The sequence below is a fragment of the Zingiber officinale genome, chromosome 6A, assembly GCF_018446385.1.
Source record: "Zingiber officinale cultivar Zhangliang chromosome 6A, Zo_v1.1, whole genome shotgun sequence".
Lineage (NCBI taxonomy): Eukaryota > Viridiplantae > Streptophyta > Magnoliopsida > Zingiberales > Zingiberaceae > Zingiber > Zingiber officinale.
In genome coordinates, this window is record NC_055997.1 from 47,607,511 (window position 1) to 47,620,016 (window position 12,506).

Here is a 12,506-nt window from a genome sequence, read left to right on the forward strand (position 1 = left end):
TCGAAAGTGCAACATACATCCTCTCGAAAGTGCAACATATATTGAAACCACATTGACCCTTTATAATGAAATTATATTAATTAAAGTATTTTAGTATTAAAATACTAAAGTAGAGTCATTAGGGTAAAGTACCTGTCTTTTGAAAATCTAAATTATTTGGGTCTTTGAAAATCCGAATTGTTTGGATTTTCGAGTATCACCCTTATGTTCAGAACCAAGAATTAATTATTTGGATAAGATTCGTCAGACCCATGCAATAGTGCAATAATGCAAGGGTGATGCTAGAAAATCCCAACAACAAACTACTGTAACGGGCTTCCCTATGTAAAAAAATTAATTTAATTTAATATTATACTTATCTTAGTAAAAAAAACTAAGAAAAATATATTTTTTAACATTGTCAGCTTAAAATATTTATAGAAACTTCTTTGATCATTGTGTTGTCAATTCATATGGGACTAAAGAAAACTATATTTTTTTATATAAAACAACCAGAGAAAATTAATGATAAGAAAAATTCATAATAATATGCCGCAGCTGAGTCTCGAACTCTAGATCACTAATTATTTCACTTATGAAATTACTAATAAACCTTGGAATTATTTTTAGTGTGAATAGAAAAAAGGATATTAACGTAAATTCATTTTAGACTTCACCAAAGTTAGTTAATAAAGAGGAGAGATTTTTAATAAAATAGTAAGATAAGAACATCAACAACGTACGTTTGCATGTTGCATATTATAATAGCATTTGTATGCTATGGAAAATACATTCCATAGCACGCAACGCATATTGCAGATAATAATATCCATAACATGCAATGTAAGCTATGGATATTATTATCTGCAGCGTGGTTTGCATGCTACGGAATGTATTTTCCATAACGTGCAAATGAATAGTGTCAATAACCTTGGGCTTTCAACAACTTTTAATTGTGCAGCGTGTAATGTGTGCTGCGGAAAGTGAATTTGAGCATTACGAAAAGCCATTCTTGTTGTAGAGATTATATATGTTTTTAGGATTTGTTGGACATACATCTACTTGTATTTCATGAGTATAATATATGTTTATTCCATCTTATTTCATTATTGTATTATACTTTCATTTCTTTTTATTTGGACGTCTGTTCTTTATTTATTTTGATTGACAAGATACGATTTAGAGCAAAAACAGAGCAAAACAAATTTTAAAGTAGCCTTGGATGAAAATCAACAAACAGTGCCATGCCCCATGGCACGATAGAGCCTCCCTAAGAGCCACCCTCAGATTTTCACATGGGTAGGTCATGTCCCATGGAAGAACCATGTCTCACTCCTCAATGCTACATATGGCCAAGTCGTGCCCTGAGCTATGGTCGTGCCAGATCTCTAGACAGAAACACACGATTATGTCATGCCCAGAGGCACGATCATGCCTCTATTTCTTGAAAATCCCACTGCTCGCTGTGCCTTGAGGTACGATTGTGCCTCTATTTTCCAAGGATACCCACAGACAGGACGTGCCCTTAGGCACGATCGTACCTTAAGGCACGTCAGTGTGGCAGAGAAAGCGAGAGGGCTATGTACCCCTTTTATAAAAGGGGATTCTTCTCCCCTTTTGACCTATCTTGAGTTTAGGACTCCGCCCCTGGTTATGTTTGAGAGATATCCTAAGGTAATCGTCTTATAGTTTGTACTGTATATGTTGATAAATATATATTCACTTTACTTATGTATTTAAATGGTCTTAAACTCATTTACTGAATGCCCACAATATGATTCATAGCATGAGAAAACTTGTGGGCGAATCACAACTAGTACCAATCAGAGGTGAACCTTGTTGCTCGTCGGAGTTGTCTTGAAGATCTCAGCGTGGATACGAATAGAGTCAAGGTTCTTGAATGCCGCTAAAATTGATGCTCTTTCCTTTCGCATCATTTGTAAGGTACATCTAGAATAATTATTATTCTTTTATTTTGTAAAATTTTATTTTGCGCTTATGTCTGCACGTGTTGTATTTTACATACGTGGGTATGTGTTATAATAAATTAGGAATTTATTATATTTCTCTTTTTTAGCTGTGCATGTTTTGTAAAAACGTCTAAAACATGCATCCATGTCAGACTCATAATCCCAACAGTGATATCAAAGTCTAATCATGCTTCGACATAATCGTAAAAAATGTTTTACAAGTCATAGTTGGTTATAATTTGTTTTCTAGAATTTTTTAATTTTTATTATGAATTTCTATTTTTGAAAAGTTTCCTAATTTGTTAGAAAATTCTAATTTTTTTTTAGAAAGTTTTGAAATAATTTAGGAAATTTAGTTTTTAGAAATATTCTGTTAAAATAAATTTAGCCATAATTTATTTTCTAGAATTTTTGTAATTTATATTATGAATTTTTATTTTTATAAATTTTCTTAATTTGTTAGAAAATTTTATTTTTTTGGAAAGTTTATTAAAAATTTGAAAATTTTTATTTTTGGAAATATTTTGTAAAAATAAATTTAAAAAATTTAAATTTTTGAAAGATTCTAAATTTATTAAGAAAATTTTAATTTTGGATTAGGAAATTTCTAATTTTAGAAATTTTTTTAAAAAATTAGAAAATTTTAAATTTGAAAGTTTCTGAATTAATTAAGGAATTCTAATTTTATATTTTTTAATTTGTTAGGAAATTTAATTTAGAAAATTATTTCCTAATTAATTAGATTTTCTTAATAGACAATTATTTCCTAAATTAAATATTTAATTAAATTTTTAAAATTTATTTCCTAATTTAATTAAAGAAATCTTTATTTGTGAAATAAAATTTTAAGACATTTGATTTTTAGATAATATTATGACAACTATGAAATTATTCACAGTATACTTGTATGCCATGTAGATGTATTAGATGCATATCATCATTTTGTCATGCGTGCGATTTGTCATGTCATTTATGTCATGCGTGTGATGTGTCATATCATTTTATGTCATGCGTGCAATGTGACATGTTATCATTTATGTCATGCGTGTGATGTCATATAGGTAGATCATATGCATGATGATGATGAGACCCAAATCCCTTACAAAATATTAAAACTTACACTTTCTATTAATATGGTAAGAACCATAATTTGATTACTTGTTTGAGTTGTGCTAAAGGCAAACTCAACCTGAAATTAAACATGTTTGAGCCATTGATATACAATCTCATGATTAATAGGTTAATTTTAACTTGAAGCATTGATTTGTTATGTTAAAGCCAAGGTCAACCTGGATAGAGCTGAAGTTGGTTGATATGCATTTGATGTATACTTGTTAATATGTTAACAACATGATGTTTATACAAATATCAATTTGTTGATAATATAATGTGATAGTTATATATATGTGATATGTAATCAATATATTTGATACCTACCACTACATTTAAAAATGACTTGTTGTGCTAAAGCCAAAGTTGTTCTTATTTGAAGTGGATATCAACCCACTTGAAGAAAGTCTACAATATCCTGAATTCAAAGTAAGGATTCTTGAATTCGATAAATAAGCAAGAATTTTATTCTATGTAAATTGTTTACATAATAAAATCATCTCTCTCATATGTTGTCATTTTTATATTTTTAGGTTAATCATTTAGTTATGTTGTTTTTGAATTTACGTTCGTCGATGGATTCGAATAAACTGACTGGATCAAACTTCTTGGGCTGGTTTCGAAATATAAGAATTATTCTTAAGACTGAGAAACTAGTATATGTCCTTGAAAAGACACTTCCCATAAATATAGTAGACGATACAACACCAGATCAATGACTTTTGAAAAGAACATGACTGATTCTGAGATTGCAAGTTGCATCATGTTGCCCTCGATGTCTCTTAAACTACAAAAACAACATGAGCATATGAATGCTTATACAATTGTTTTTCATCTGCGTGAGCTATTTGATAAGCAAGCTAGATCAGAACGGTTCAAGGCCACCAAGCTACTCTTTATTCAAAGATGCAGGAGGGTTTAGCTATGATACAATTTGTGTTGAAGATGAATGACTACATTGATCGTTAGGGATCACTTGGATTTGCATTGGATAGTAAATTAAGTATTGACTTGATTATGCACAATTTACCTGGCAACTATTCACAGTTTGTGATGAACTATTAGATGAACTAAATTGAATCCACAATTCTAAAATTGATCAACATGCTCAAAGATGTGGAACCTTTTGTAAAGAAAGAACATAAGACATTGATGTTAGTAGACTCCTTGAAGAAAAGTTTATCTTAAGTCTGTGAAGAAGAAGAAGACATCTGATGCCCCATCTGCTTAAGGTATTTTCGTTATTGATTGTCATGTTATTTCCTCTAACACTTGAATATTGGATACCGGGTGTGACTCACATATATACAATGACATATAGGTGCTAAAGAATAGCAGAAAACTCGTCAAGGGAGAAATAAATTTGTGAGTTGAAAGAAGAGCAAAGGTTGCAGCTATCGCCATCATACCATATTTGTTGAAGTTCCCTAGTGGAATTGTCTTATAAGTGGATAATTATTATTTCATTCCTACATTAATAAACAACATTGTTTCTACTTCTTGTTGGTTTTTATTTGATTTTTAGTAACAATTATTTTTATACAACTTTGAATGATGTTCTTTATGGTACGAGAACTTTATGCAATGACATCTACATGTTAGATATATTCGGCGATGTATTCAATATCGAAACGAGCAACAAACGTGTTAAAAAAGATGATCAAGTAATCTCCTATTCATGGCATTGTTGTCTTGGCCATATAAACAAGAAACACATTTCCGAATTACAAAGACTTGTAATTCTGGAATCATTTGATACAGATTCATTGGATACATATGATTCATGTTTAAAAGACAAGATGACAAAGTTACCTTTTACTGGAAAGGGTGAACTAGTTAAAGAGTTTCTTGATCTCATACATACCGATGTATGTGGACCAATGTCAACTCATGCACTAGAAGGTTATAGCTACTTCATCACCTTTATCGATGATCACTCACGATTTGGTTATGTGTATTTTATAAAACACAAATATGAATTCTTTGAAAAGTTCAAAGAATTCAGAAATGAAGTAGAGAAACAACTTGGTAAAAGTATTAAGATACTTTGATCCAATGGAGGTAGTAAATACTTAAGCCAAGAGTTTCAAGATTATCTGAGGGACAATAGAATATTGTCTCAATGGATTTTGTCTTATATGCCACAATATAATGGTGCATCTGAAAGGTGAAATCAAACCTTATTGAACATGGTTAAGTCAATGATGAATTATGCAAGTCTTCCCAAAACATTTTGGAGTTATGCACTCGAGACAACTATTTATTTGCTAAATAGAGTTCTAACTAAGGTAATCTCTGCTACTCCATTTGAATTGTGGGCTAGTAAAAAACTTCATCTATCCTACTTGAAGATATGTTGTTATCCTACTTATGTAAAGAGGACTGTATCAGACAAGCTAGACACTAAGTCTGATAAGTGTTTATTTGTTGGTTACCCTAAAGAAACAATGGGTACCAATTCTATAATCTCTTAGAACAAAAAGTGTTTGTTTCATGACATGTTGTGCTTCTAGGGGCATGTTGTATTCCTAGAGAAAGAGTTTCTTTTACAAGAAACAAGTGGAAATATGGTTGAACTTTATGAAGTTCAAGAGACTCCAATAGATGCTGAAAAGATGCTTGATCGAGAACCACAACCGATCACTCATAATGATGAACCATCAGTTCAACCTATGGTAACATAACCTCTTCATAGATCTTATAGGACAAGTAATATTCCTGAAAGATATGAATCTCTCATAAGTAAATAGAATGACGTGTTACTCATTGATGATGAAGACTCTACTGATTATGAAGAAGTTCCAAAAAGTTTATAAAGGGATAAGTGACTTACATCCATGAAATCGGAAATGAATTTCATATATAAAAACTAAGTTTAGGACTTAATGGATCCACCTGAAGGCATTATGCCTATTGGGTGCAAATGAGTTTTCAAAAAGAAAACTAACATGGATGGTAATATTACCTACAAAGCAAGATTAGTGGTAAAAAGTTATCGTCAAAGGCAAGGAATTGACTATAATGAAACCTTTTTACCAGTAGCTATACTTAAATTCATTTAGATATTCCTGGTCATATCAGCTCATTATGATTATGAGATATGGAAGATGGATGTGAAAACATATTTCCTTAATGAAAATCTACTTGAGGATATATATATGATACAACCTGAGAGTTTCACATCTGTTAATGAAAATAAAGTATGAAAGTTTCAGCGGTCCATTTATGAACTGAAGCAAGCATTCAGGAGTTGGAATATTCATTTTGATGAGGTAATCAAAGAGTATGATTTTTCATAAAATTCTGATGAACCTTGTGTATATCAAAAGCTAAGTGAGAGTGTAGTCATATTCCTAATATTATATGTTGATAACATATTACTTATAGGAAATGACGTGCCACTTTTACAGTCAGTTAAAGTTTGATTGTCCAAGACATTCTCTATGAAGTGCATGGGAGAAGCAACTTACAATCTCGGGATAAGGGTTTATAGAGATAAATCAAAAAAGTTGTTTGGTCTTTCACAGTCTACGTATATAGACAGAGTGCTAAAATGATTTAGCATGTTTGAATCTAAAAAATATTTCATACCTATGAGGTATGGAATTCACCTTTCAAAATCTATGTGCCCACGTATAGAAGATGAGAGAATTTGCATGAATAAGATTTCCTATGCATCTATGATAGGATCGATCATGTATGTTATGTTATATACAAGACCTGATGTATTACGAGCAGATACTAATCAGATCCAGGAATAGATCATTGGGCGACTATTAAGATAATCCTTAAGTACTTAAGAAGAACTAAGGATATATTTTTGGCATATGAAGATAGTGATATGGTTATACGCGGGTATACGGATGTCAACTTCCAGACAGACAAGGAAGACTCCAAGTCTTAGTCTGGATACATATTCACATTCAATGGAGGTGCAATTAGCTAGAAAAGTTCCAAACAATGCACCATAGCATGTTCTACCTATGAAGCGGAATACATTGCAGCTTCGGAAGGAGCAAAGAAAGTGGTTTAGATTAAGTAGTTCATCATTAAACTAGGAGTGGTTTTGACCATTGTCGAAGCACTACCCGTTTACTACAACAACACTAGAGTCATTGTGCAAATAAAGAAACTCAGGTCTCACCAGCGATCCAAACATGTGCTTTGCCCAATCAATTTGATCAGGGAGACCATTAGTAGGAAGAAATATAACACACCGTTGGACAATTCACTAAAACTTCTCTTTCCAAAATTTTCGGAAAAGAGGTAATTCATATAATGGAGTTTACAAAATAATATGCAAGATAAAGTAAATATATCGACAATGAAATACAAGATGAAGAGATTCGAAGTTTTTTGGCGTCGTAGCTTGCATAGTGTTGAAGCGTTGAGCAGTAGCATGAACAATAGAAAGATGATCAAAAGATTATACATCGTTGTTATCGTTGGCTTGGATGTTGAGGTTTTTTTATAAGGTTTGCTCGATCGACCAAAAAAGAGTTCGGTCAGCTGATCCTTTTGGTGGACCGATCATCCTATCAGTCTACTGATCAACAAGCCTTCCTTCTTCGCCGAGATTCAATTTTCGCGTAATTAAGAGCATTAATTAATCGGTCAACTAATCACCTTGATCAAGCAACCTATCCCTAAAACTTCCTTCTTCATTGTGATTCTAATCTGCCATTGTGTATACCAAAATTGGTTCAGTCGACTGATCCCTGGGTTCGGTCAACCGATCACCTGAATTCCATCTTCGCAATCTGACTTTACCACATCAGCTAGGTTCGGTCAACTGAACCTCTTGTTCGGCCAATCAATCCACTTGGTTTCTGTAAAATAGAGTTAATTTACATAGTTTATAAAATATCTCTGCATGAGTAAGAAAAGATAGTAAGACTTGTCTTGATCTCAACTTGGAAATCTCCCGATTTCTTCAGTTGGATCAACGACCTCTTTCCTGGGACACGACCTCCCCATTTCTCCACTCTAGTTATTTACCTCAATTTACCTATCAAATATTTAGTCCTCCAAACCTATTTGAACTTTCTTTGCTAAGTGTCTAATCGCCTGATCCACTAAGACTTTTATTGCAATATTAAATTAGTCAACAACAATAATAGTAATACAAAATACTATGGTAAAATTAAACATTGGTTTACCAAGATCCATTGATCCGATCGACCACCCACGGTCGATCGAAAATGTTTTGATCAACCTTGCTTGGAGTTCACACATTTAAGACTTCTCGTTACCTAAGGTTACCTCCCTTTAGGATTTTCATCACCTGACTTCACTCATGAAAACCTAGGGTTAACTCCCCCTAAGGTTTTCATAACCTGGCTTTACTCACCAAGACCTAGGCTTATCTCCCTTAGGGTGTTCAACACCTGGCTTCACTCATTATAACCTAAGGTTACCTTCCCCTAGGGTTTTCCCCATTTGACTTCACTCACCAAGACTCAACATCGGATCGGCCAGCCAGAGATTCGATATCGGGTCCTCTAGATCTACCGAATCCTACCTGGTTTTCACGATCTACCGAGATTTCTCTTGCCTAGCTGTGATTAAGATATTCCTAGCCTAACAACAGTTAGGACTTCCCTTGCCTAACCCTAATTAGGGCTAGTCACTCGGTAGACTTCTCACCCTTTCCTTACTAGCTACCTTGACATGACTAGATTCCATTAAACATATTGTCAAGCAAACATCAAAACCCTAGAATCAATTGCACCACAATCTCCCCCTTTTTAATATTTGACAATATGTTTAAGTTAGACTTCTTAACCCAACTTATCACATAAGATACCACAATTAAATAATAAGTGTTATTAAAGAAATAACCTTATTAGATTTTTTTGAGAATTTTTAAAAATCTTTTGAGATTTAAATGGAGTTCGTATGATATGTTGAAGGAGATGAATCTATTTGGCTTAGAGAAAATCTATTTGGAATAACCAATTAAGTATGAGTTAATTGGATTAAACTAATTAAACGTTGAGTATAACACTTAATGTTCTCTCCTTCTTCTCTCATTTTCATCGATGTCTCTTCTTTCTTCCCGATCTAGCAGCCACCGCTCCCCTTGCTCTTGATCTTCACGAGTAAGACGTTAGCAACTTCCCTCTCCCTCTCGCATCGCCGACTGTCCCTCTCCAGTCACGAGCAAGAGGCTACCGGTTGCCCCTCTTCTTACGAACCCTAGGCTAATCCATTCTCCATCCTTTCAGTAGAGCCAAGCTAGCCACCTCTTGGGACCTCTCACGTCGTGCCACGTCACCCGACTGATCGATGCTGCCGACTTGTCGTGCCACTGGTCGATCCACTGCCACTGCTGTGTGATGCTTCCACAGCTGTCGTTACACCCTCGGCTGTGCCCTAGCTCCCGATCCACCACCACTAGCCCGAGCACCACCCGACCTCGTTGACCATGCTGCGCCACCTCCTCTGAGTGTTAGGTCTTGGCCGAGACCAGCATCACGGGAAGTTGGCTACCATCGAGAGGCAAATTGGTTCTATGCTCCTTGTACGGCTCAGTTGTTAGCCAGAGATCCGTTCCCCCTCCGAACTTGGAGAAGAGGACAACCATCCGTGACACTCTCCTCATTAGATCTGAAGTGGAGGGTTCTTTCTTTCTCGCAACTGCATATGGATTTCTTCACTAAGTAGCTAAATATCGGATTAAGGTAACTAAACCAGTTGACAAATGATGATCCAAGTAATTGTCAACCACTGCTTGTACTTTTCCTATCGAGTTTGTAGTCGGCATAATCTGAGTCATAGTACCCTATAAGTTCAAAATTTGTTATCCTAGTGTACCACATTCCTACATGTGAGACATGCCCAAGTGTGAGACATGCCCTTTAAATATCTAAAAATTCTTTTAACATTATCTAAGTGTGATTCCTTGGCACAAATCTGCTATCTAGCACACATATTGATTGCAAATAAAATATCTGATCGACTTGCAGTTAGGTACAGTAGGCTATCTATGACACTTCTATAATATTTGAGGTGTATAGATTTTCCATTTGGGTCAAAATTGAGGGTTGTATTGGTAGCCATTGGAGTTTTAATGTCTTTGGAGTTTTTCATTCCAAATTTCTTAAGTAATTCAAGTATATATTTTTGTTGATAAACATAGTTACCTTCATTTGTTTGTTTGATTTGTAGACCTAGGAAGAATGTTAGTTGTCCTACTAGACTCATTTCAAACTCCTGTTCTATTAACATTATGAATTCTTGTAACAATTTTAAGTTAGTTGATCCAAATATTGTATCGTCCACATAGACTTGAGTTATAAATAGATCTTAATTAATTACTTTTACAAAAAGGGTTGGATCTATTTGACCTTATTTGAAGCTTTTTGAGATTAAGTATGTGGTCAGCCTTTCATACCAAGTTCTGGGGGCATGTTTTAGGTCATACAAGACTTTCTTTAATTTGAACACATGATTAGGGTATTCTAAGTTTTTAAACTCGGGGGGTTGACCTACATACACCTCTTCCTTAATCAGTCCATTTAGAAAGACTGACTTAACATCCATTTGATATAATTTATATCCCTTATGGGCTGCATAACTTAGTAACATTCTAATTGATTTGAGTCTAGCAACTGACGCATAGGTTTCATCGTAGTCAAGTCCCACAATTTGGTTGAATCTTTTTGCTACTAATCTGGCCTTGTTTCTAACAACTTTCCCTTTTTCATTTAATTTGTTTCTAAAGATCCATTTGGTTTCAATTATCGTTTTATTTTTTGGTAATGGAACTGAATCTCATACCTCATTTTTTTCAAATTGGGTTAGTTCCTTTTGCATGGCTAAGATCTAATCTAGATCACTTAAAGATTCTTCTATTGTTTTGAGTTCGATGTTAGAGATTAAAGCTATTTGACTTAAGTTTCTAAAGGTTGATCTAGTTTGGACTCTTAGGTCTAGGCCACCAATTACCTGGTCAAATAGATGGTTTGGGTTAACCCTTATGGTCTAATTTGTTGTTCTTGAGGTCGATGTTCTTCTTCGTCACTTGCTCCCTCTAGATTAGTGCTACCTCTAACAAAATCAATTAGTTGAATATGAGTTTGTTCTAGGTTTAGGTTGGATTCTTCAATTTTACATTTGTGATATCTTCAATTCTTAGTATATTTTTGTTATATACTCTGTACCTTCTACTGTTTAATAAGTAATCCACAAAAATTTCATTTTCTACTTTTGAGGTAAATTTTCCTAAGTGTTCTCTTGTATTTAATATATAAACTGGGCATCCGAATATATTAAAGTATTTTATTATAATAGAGTTCAAACGATGTCTTATTATAGCAGGTGTTATGATACCGTAAGTGCACGATTTTATCGTCAGTAATAAATGATATTGAACCCATAAGGACTGGTTATAAGCACTAACGATATCTCACGAAGAATTAGTTGAACGATTGACTAAAACAAAGGGTACTAAGTAAAGAAACAAATTTTAGAATAAGAAAAGTAAATGAGGAACTTGATTTTTGTGAGTGTTCTAGGAGTTCAGTTTCATTGTGATATTCATCAATGTAACATGATTCACCAATTCACATCCTCAATTCACATGTATTTATAGGAAGTAGCCAGTTCTCACCTATAGAGGACAACCGACAAGGGAGTTAGATCTGTTGGATCGTGAGAATTCGATAGAGGGGGTGAATATCGATTCGAAAAATAACGAGTGTAAGCGCGGCGGAATTAAAAACAATAGACAAATGAACACGGTGTTTTTACTTCGTTCGGATCTTGTGACGACTCATACTCGAAGGCCCGTACTCCGTGAGTACTTTCGTTGGGCAATTTACTAGCAATTCGAAATAATAATTACAAAGACAGTATAAGAGATGCTAATAAAAAGTAAAACAAAGCTATACCGACAGAAGGAAAACTACAAGGACAAGAGCGCGTTGTCGGAGCTTCGTTAGCGTCGTTAGAGCGCAGAGCAAGCAATCTAAGAGTTCTGAATTGATGTTGAAGCTCCACCCCTGGGGCTTCCTTTATATGCTGCTCCGGGCGCCACGATTGTTAGCATAATTAAAGTTCAACAAAGTAATATGATTTAATAGAAAAGAGTATGACTTAGATTCCGTCTTTCCGAGACTGGAATCTAGTCACGATCTCGACTTAGATATCCGAAATGGATCTAAGCCGGATCGACGCCTAATGTTCCCTTCCCAGGAACGCGTCCTCGCAGTCACTCCCCTCTAGTGACTTACCTTACTTACCTGCGAGACTTCGTGCCAGCTATCCGGTCAGCCCGTCGACCTAGCTGGACTTCGTGCCTAAGCGTCTGGTCAGCCCGTCGACCCGCTTGGACTTCGTGCCAACTATCCGGTCAGCCCGTCGACCTAGCTGGGCTTCGTGCCAGACATCCGGTCAGCCCGTCGACCTATCTGGACTTCTCCTGCACACTCGATCAAAGTGTTA